The sequence below is a fragment of the Salvia miltiorrhiza genome, chromosome 4 (genome assembly GCF_028751815.1).
Source record: "Salvia miltiorrhiza cultivar Shanhuang (shh) chromosome 4, IMPLAD_Smil_shh, whole genome shotgun sequence".
NCBI classification, from domain to species: Eukaryota; Viridiplantae; Streptophyta; class Magnoliopsida; order Lamiales; family Lamiaceae; genus Salvia; species Salvia miltiorrhiza.
The window spans coordinates 28,676,163-28,685,465 of NC_080390.1; positions in this window are offsets into that span (position 1 = coordinate 28,676,163).

The window sequence follows — 9,303 nt, forward strand, 5'->3', positions numbered from 1 at the left end:
GAATAGATGAGGATATCATCTATAAACACTAAGACAAATTTGTCTAAGTATGGATGGAAAACTCGATTCATGAGGTCCATGAATACTGCCGGTGCATTTGTTAGACCAAATGGCATGACAATGAATTCATAGTGACCATATCTTGTGCGGAAAGCGGTCTTAGATATATCCTCTGGTCTGATCTTCAGTTGATGATAACCAGACCTTAAATCTATTTTTGAGAATACACTGGCTCCTTTGAGTTGATCGAACAAATCATCTATCCTTGGAAGAGGGTATTTGTTTTTAAGCGTCAGTTTGTTCAACTCTCGATAATCAATGCACATTCTCATGGTTCCATCTTTCTTTTTGACAAAGAGTACAGGCGCTCCCCAAGGCGAGACACTGGGTCTGATGAAACCCAAGTCCAAGAGTTCCTGTAGTTGCACCTTTAATTCTTGTAGTTCCTTTGGGGCCATCCTGTACGGTGCCTTTGATACTGGGGCAGATCCAGGTTCTAGATCAATGGTGAAATCTAGTTGCCTGTCTGGAGGTAGTCCTGGCAATATTTCAGGAAAAACTTCTGGAAAGTCTCGTACTATTGCCACATCTTCCACTTTCTTGTCTTCACTAGCTTCCCCGTTTAGGTAGACGAGATAAGCTGTGCTTCCTTCTTTCATCATCTCTTTTCTGGCTTGTAATGCGGATATCACTGGTACTCTTTTCTTCATACCTATGCCGTGAAATTCCGTCGGTTCCTTTCCAAGTGGTCGAAGAGAAATTTTTCGTTCACTACAAAGGATGGTGGCGTGATTCTCAGCTAGCCAGTCCATTCCTAAGATCATATCTACGTCCCACATGAGCAGAATATTAAGATTGTTCGCTACCATCTTAAGTTCTCCTATTTCAAATTCTACGTTCGAGCAAACATGTGTGGTGGTAGATCTTTCTCCTGAGGGTGTAGTGATTCTTAAGGCACACTTAGCTCGTTCTGATTCGATTTTTACGGTATCTACGCAAGGGGCAGATATAAAAGAATGCGAGGCACCAGTATCGAACAGAATCATTATGGAAAAACCTTTAAGCTTGCCCATACCTGCCAGGTTTCCCTGGTTTTTCTCGGGCTGGTTTTGGGTGAGAGCAAAGGCTCTCGCCTGCTGCGGCAATGGTTGTTGCCGCCTCTGTTGCTGTTGGCGCTGTTGGTTCTTGTGTTGGTATTGCTGCTGGTATGGCTGTTGTTGGCGGGGCTGGTATTGGTATTGCTGCTGGTATGGCTGTTGTTGGCGGGGCTGGTGTTGCCCTTGAACTGCTTGCAGGGGCTGGGCATAAGTGGCCCTGATTGCCGCGCCCTGCTGTTTGTTGGGGCATTGTGACGAGTAGTGGCCCTTCTGGCCACACGTGTAGCAACTGTCAGTTCCAGCCTTACAGACACCACGATGTGGTTTGTGGCATTTTGGACAAAGGGGAACTTCATTTTGTCTTTGGCTGCCTCCAGCCGGGGCAGGACCCTGTTGCTTCCCTTGTCCTTGTTGCTGATATTGTCCCAACGGCGCATTTCCTTGCCATGGCCTCTTGTTAGTCTGGTTTTCATTCCCTCTATGGTCGTTCCAGTTGCGCTTTCCTTTAAAGTTCTGAGGGCGTACAGGTGGGTTGGCTGGCGCTGAGGTCTGTGGCGGAGCCAACCTTTCTACTGGCATCGCAGCTTCGATGTCCAGTGCCCTGTTCAAAGACTCAGTGTATGAGAGTCCACCATGACTAGCTAGAGTCATCCGAATCTCGTGCCTCAGACCGGCACAAAATTTCTCCGCCATTTTCTCATCAGTATCCACCTGTTGTGGAGCATAACGCGATAGATCGCAGAACTCTCTGTCATACTCGGTCACCGTCCTTTTCCCTTGTTTCAGGCTATAGAACTCAGCCTCCTTCTTCTTTCTGTAGCTTTTGGGAATATACTTATCATATAATCCCGTCTTAAAGTCTTCCCAAGTGTATGTTGCCCATTGTTCGGGAGTCAGAGTCTTTCGGCGGGCTTCCCACCAAAAATCAGCCGATCCGGCTAGTTGGAAAGACATACACGAGAGTCGCTCTTCCTCTGTGCAGTGTAGGAAGGTGAAGATACGCTCCAAGGCGCGTATCCAAGCTTCGGCCTCGGCTGGGTCGCCTGTCCCAGTGAATGTGGGCGGATTCTGTCGAAGAAATAGTTCTTCAGTCCTTCTAGCAGGGGGTGGAGGGGGTGGGGTAGGTTCCCTGTCGTTTCGCCGCCCTTCAGGTATTTCATCGCGATTTCCATCATTGTTAACGTTTCTCCTAGGGGGGGCGACCTCGTTTAGGCGGCATTCTGCAAATTACAAACACCCTTTTTAATACATTCTATACAGGAATCTCTAAGGCAATTAATAAAGAACTGTTTGTCAAATTTAACTTATCATAACTCCAAAACTAAGATATTAACAGGAACCGTTGCATACACAAGTCACATTATTCAAAGTTACTACATTCTTAACTGACTTGTGAAGAATAAAACCCGTAGAGAAACATAAAACATACACGAGATCGTCGCAGAAAGCCCATGCTAGGGTCATATATAGATATATCATGGAAAAATTGCCTCATCGAGGGCTTTTACATCGTCAACCAAAACGTAAGTAAAGTCGATCCGAGTACTCCCTATGGTGTACCGGTTTACTAGCTAAGCAACCTCGCAAGGGTACTTAATCATGGAACGTCCTAGAGACCAACGTTTTCGTACTAATGCTAGCTAGAGACAACATAAATAAAATCATAGTCATAGGTTACAAAAATATCGGAATGAATCATCGTTTTCGGAAAACATCAACAAGCTTAAAAATTATCAAATCCGCGAACCCTGAGTCGCGGTACGGCTGCTCCTTGGTGACGTTAGGGGGTCCTCTTCTGGATCCTCCTCGGGGTCCTCCTCCTCATCCTCCTCGGGGTCCTTCTCCTCATCCTCGCCCTGCTCCCAGCTGGGCAACGGAGTCTCTCCCTGGCCCTCGCCTGTCTCCTGCATGATCTGGGCTGAGCGGAAGATGTCGTCCACAATCTCACGGATCGGATCATCTCTGGTACTGATCCTGACCGTGGTGCGAGGCTTGATCGGAGCTGGAGGTGGCACGGGCTCGGGATGAGTACTCCTCATCGTACCATACGGTACTGTACCATCATCCTCCTGCATAGGGGCTTTGCCCCTATCTATGAACTCCCTCAGGTTGGACATGACCCTGTCAGCGTTGGCCATGGCAGTCGAAAGCCTTGCTTCTGCCGTAGGTATCATTGGTGGTGGAGGAGTAGCAGCCCGGGCTGATGAGTCAGGAGGCGATGGGAAATCCCTGCGAGCCCGTGGACGAGAAGGGCCTGCCTCGTCATCGTGCCTACCACGGCGCCCTAGAACTGAGGCTCGTGGTGGAGGATCTCGGGGCAAGGCCATCGAGGGCTCGGGAGCAGTAGTGGGTGCTTCCGCTGGCAAAGGCGTTCCCACCTGTACGTAGTCTCCCGGAAGGATGTAGGGCCCTAGAGGGGCGCGGCCCCACAAAGTGAAACAGATCTGAAGCTCCGCAATAAAGCTAGGGAAGTCTCCCATGAGGTCGTGGTAATCTTCTCGGCGAAAGATGTAGTGGGCAGAGATCTGCCTAGCCCATCCCCGCCACTCGGAAGGTAACAGTAAGATCAACCTTTGGATACCGTCATACCCTGATACTCCATGTGCACTCGCCTCGACCCAGTGTCTGTGAAAACCTGCGAGGAACTGTCCGAGGTTATCCCCGTGACATGGAGCATAGGTGCGGTAGGACTTTTCGACCTCCTCTGGACTAGCCCATGGGGGCAGTGGTCGTCGTCGGGTGAAAACAGTCCTTGCCATCTAACAAAGGAAGTTCTATCGTCAAAAGTAGCACACGACAAGTAACTTAAGGCGATAAGGTTCTAAATATCTAAAATCGGAAAACAAGTTCGGTTCAATAACCATAACGTGCAAAAATACCTCATCATCTAAATCTAGTATTTACACAAGCCATACAGGTTCTTAATACTTAATTACAGATTACCAATTCGACTATCATATAGTTCTAGTGTCGTTGTTTACCGAACTTTGGGCTTGTTATGTGATGATGATATTTTCTTAAATCTAGCAACGAGCACTAAAAGTTTCAACAAAATAAGTTCAAAAGGCCAAGCTAATTCGAGATCTCATCGTAGAAAAACACTCGAATATTTAAGTTATGCCCATGCCATCAACGTACTATTGGCGTTCGTTACGCTGCTCAATCTTCATGCTCGTGGTTTCATCATGCGACCCTTCGTGTGATTCTTCTTTCTCTATTTCGACCGTCATTGTCGATGTCATCGTAACATGAAGAAAAAGTTAAGGCATCTCCCTAAGTTCTCTTCTATGTTCCGTCGTGAGAGTGAGCATATATAACTTAACAGTTCTAAGTTCTTGTGATTCATACAATAGTCATACTTATTCATGCTTCATACATTTCAAGAAATTAACTTAATTAAAACTTGAAAGTACTTACCATAACCTCCGTTGAGCGTGACGAGATGTAGTGCCAAGCTTTTGTCAACTAGTTCAAAGTGTATTTACTTACTTAATCTAGACTCAACTTAGAAGGAATGAGTAGTACTCAGAGCAAAAGAAATGCTCTGATACCATTCTGTCACGACCGCACTTGCTAAGGATAGCAAATTCGGGGAAACCGCGACTAAGGGAGGGGATTTAGGAGCGGGAGTTAGAAAGGGCATATTTGGCTTCTTGATGACTCGACTTGTATAAAGAAATCAATCGAAATATATAGATATCAATGAAGGCCACAAGGGGACCGTACATAATATTATCCCAAAACGGGGTACTCAATGGTTTTAGTACATTATTAAATAATACATATTGTTTGACAAATGACATAATATCTTAACATAATCAGTGTTCGCAGCGGAATAACAATAACTTGAGTATATGTATGAAGACATATACTCCACTCTGAGGTTCTCGTCCTAAATTGACAAAAGCTCCGCTTGCACACTACATCCTCGATCACAGCTCAACCTGCACATTTAAAAAAATACATGCAGGGCTAAGTACAAAAGTACTTAGTGGACACTTGCCGAAATTTACATATATGCATAATATTTTATTGTCAAGCCTTTCAACAGTAGTAAGATACGAGGGTTTTCCTTTAAAGACTCGTATTTACCAAACATAATATCATTTCTTTCATCAATAACCCGCGCAGGTATTTTATATCATTAATCACCATATCAGTAACTCGTGCCGAGAGGGAGGCCTCCCTCTACGGACACTATGATCGGCCAACCCGCTAGATGACTCACGATCACAAGGTGTACACTAATTCCGAAGGGATTTGCGGTCCCATCCAGAATCCGAATTCGATTAACATCAGATAGGCAATTAATAATAAAACATAAAGCATTTAGGCATTGACAATATCATTTAAATTCATAAGCATAAAGTCTTAACAATTCTAATATATAATTTTAGTTTATACATAGAAAGCCTACCTGAATAGCAGACTCACGGTTTAGCTCTAACTCTGGTGTTTGACCTTTAATTCGAGAAAATAAAATAAGATTCTAATTCTCGAAAAATCTCAATAAATGAGGATGCGTGAAATGATTATGCATGACTCATATTCCTTTAATTAAATTATGAGATGCTAATCCTATTTAAGGAATTAAAGCTCGTCTTATGAGGTCGGATTATTAATCTTTAATAATCTACTCATCTTAAAATAATCTAATTCACTTACTAATTAATAATTAGTAAGTCTTAAAATCTTCTCTAATTAAATTTAATAGAATAATTATGAAGACCCAATTAAAATAAAATAATCAAGGCCCAAAAGGAATTTAATTCGAGCCCAAAAGAATAAATTCGAAGCCCAGTGCATTAATAATATTAGGCCCAACATCAATTAATTTCTAGAGCCCAACAAATGAGGCCCAAGATAATAAAATCATGAAGCCCAATAAGTGAGCCCATCATCACCCTTAAAAAAAATAGTAAATTTTAATATTAATTACTAATTAAGAATAATTAGGATTAATAAAGAAGCCTAAAATAATAATTCTTATTGGGTTAAATAAATAAATTTCATTGGACTTAATCAATTAAATCGTAGGAGCCCAAGTAATATATAATGTGGACTGGAAAGAATTAATCTTATCTCGTCAAAACCTTAAACTCAAAACATTATCACATAACTATCATTTAGGTTCGAAACTATTTATTCGAACATCAACATGCGCATTAATCATAACTCGTTCTATTTATGTCATCAAGTCAAATATTCCGTCATTTAAAAACAAATCCTATAATATTACATAGATAAATTATATCATCATAGATCATGCTTTCTTATTTTTAAAATCGTTTAATCATTTTCAAATAATCCATATTAATAAGTCATTTGAAAAGAATTAATTTAAATGAGAGTTTAACTCGAAATATTTCATTTTATAATCCATTTATAAATACTTGAAATAAAGAACTCCATTTAAATAATTAATTTAAAGGTCAATATATAATTAAATTAATCAAGCTCAATTTAAATTAATAATTAAGAGCTCAAATAATTTAAATAGATATAAGCCTAAATTAATTAGATAAATTAAGTCTATCATGTTTTTCTTTGAATAAGGCCCAAACAATCTAATTAAAATAGGTCCAAATCCTTTAATTAAAAGAAGCCCATCAGATTTTATTTGTAAAGGGCCGAGCCCAAACATTTAAATCGAAGCCCATCTGTTAATTAAATAAGGGCCCAAACACTTATTAAAATCGGCCCAAGTCTCGGCCCAAACAATTAATAAAATCGGCCCAAACAATTTAATTAAATCGGCCCAAGAGGGAGCCCAACATTTAAAAAAAAATCGGCCCAAACCCGGCCCAATTCCTAACCTAAATATACACACACAATACACACACATAACACACCAAAACACACAAGCTTCTCTCTCTCTCTAACTCTCGGACCTCTCTCTCTCCCGACTCTCTCTGCTCTCTATCGTTCTGCCGCCGCCGCTGCCGTTCAACGGCGCCGTCGCCGCCGGCGAGCGGCGCGGCCTCTCCTTCTCTCTCCCTGAACTCTTCCCCCCCTCTTCTCCTCTATCTCTCTCTCTCAATCTCGGCCGCTGGAAAGGCACAGCAAGCGCAACCACGCCGCCGCTCCGTCGCCTCTGCCTCTCCTCCATGGCAGATCCGCCGCCGCCGTTCAACGCCACGGATGTTCACGGCCATCGCCTGGCCGTGGAAGAGCACGGCCGCCGCCTGCCCGCCCTGATTCTCTCTCTCGGTTTCTAGATCTCTAGATCGGAACAGGGCATGCGCCCTCTCTGCCGGAGTCCAAGCCAGGCCGCCGTCTCTTCGTCCTCCATCGCTGCCGTTCGTCGTCGGATTCGCTGTGAGGAGCCGAGCACCGTCTCACAAAGGTAAGCCCCGGATCTCCCTATTCTCATTTCATTTTAAATTTCCTCATCTTTTTCCCCCTTTTTTTTTTTTAATTAAAAACTGAAACTCCTCTTTCCCTTTCTTGGCAGATCGGAGACAACGGCAGGTTCACCGCCGCCGCTCCGTCGCCGGCGACGAGCCACCGCGGCTGCCGCCTCCCTCTGATCTCGACTCACATATACAAAACAGGGTTCAAGCCTCATATTTAGTTCAAAACATAGAAATAGGCTTTTTACTGAATTCATTTTCAAATACTGTAAATGTACTTCAATAAAGCGTACTGCACTTAAACATTCATTCATGTAATTTCAATCCTCCATTTATACATGTAAATTCTGTTTATAACAGGCTGCATATGCACATAAAAATGGAATATGAGAAATTGGTATGTGTTGGTGGTTCTCTGTAACAGTTGAACGAACTAGAGAGCTCAAAATAAACGAGCTCAGTTTAAGAAGAAAACCTTGGTCTGGTAGTGTAGTTGCTGTGTGAACTTGCTGCAGAATTTAGAAATGGTGAAGTGGTGAGGATTGGGTGAAGAATGGTGTAGATTATAAAAGAAAAATGGGGTGGTGAGGGTCGTGGAAATTTTTCAACTTACAGGTATGAACACTTTCAGCCAGCATGTATGACTGAAGAATTTCTTCAGCATGCGTAGTAAATTCTTCAGCATGCTTAGGATTCAGCATGCTTAGGATTATTCAAATAAAAAAAATCTAAGAGATTAATATATTAATTTTATGGTTCCACACTCATTTAAATACATTAAGACATATAAGCCTAATTCTTATTGAAGCATAAAATCCATTTGAGCTTGCTTCTAACATAAATTAAATTACTCATGAGCTTAAGTAAACAATCGATAAAAGATTTATATTTAACACTTCAGTGTTAAATTCTCCACAATAAATTAATGGACTCAAAATATATTTTGAGTGCATCATCTATTGAAAAAAAAAAAATAAATAAATCATCACATATATAAATTATCAAATTCATATAAGTTCGTATTTTATTAAAGGATGCTGAACTCTAATTACCATAATAAATCCTTAAATCAGTAATTAAAAGTATATAATCCTTAATAAAAAGTCGGGTCATTACAGATAACCATCCAAATTATTTGAACCTCTCCCTATATATATATATATATATATATATATATATATATATATATATATATATATAGTGGTTCTTATCATTCTTATTTTATTTAGTGGTTCTTATTTGAACCTCTCCCTATATATATATATATATATATATATATATATATATATAGGGAAGGGCGACGGTAAAAACGGCTCTTAATATAAAAAATACAAACCAACAAAAATGTATGAATTTTTTTGTTGAATACGTATGAATTCGTTGTATAAAGGTATGAATTGCAAAAAATAAATATTTTGTTACCCAATGAGATTCGAACCTAGGATCATGAATTCATCCATCAAGGTAATGAATCAATTGTAGATCTTGATAATCTAAGGGCTGAAAATGGTTCCTATTTTATACGTTAAGATGTGTTTTTATTTTAGCTCATCCCTATAGATCTTGAATTGTGGAATCTAAATAGTACTTATTATTCACTAATCTAGTTTGGAAATAAAAAATCTTAAGTAGAATCTCAACTAATCACTTTCCATTGAAGAATCTTAATAAGAATCTTCACTAATCTAGTTTGTAATCAAGAATTTTAAGTAGAATATCTAATAATCATTCTTGAATTGTGGAATCTAAATAATTCTTCACTAATCTAGTTTGGAATCAAGAATCTTAAGTAGAATATCTATTAATCATTCTTGAATTGTAGAATATAAACAAGATTCTCCACTAATCTAGTT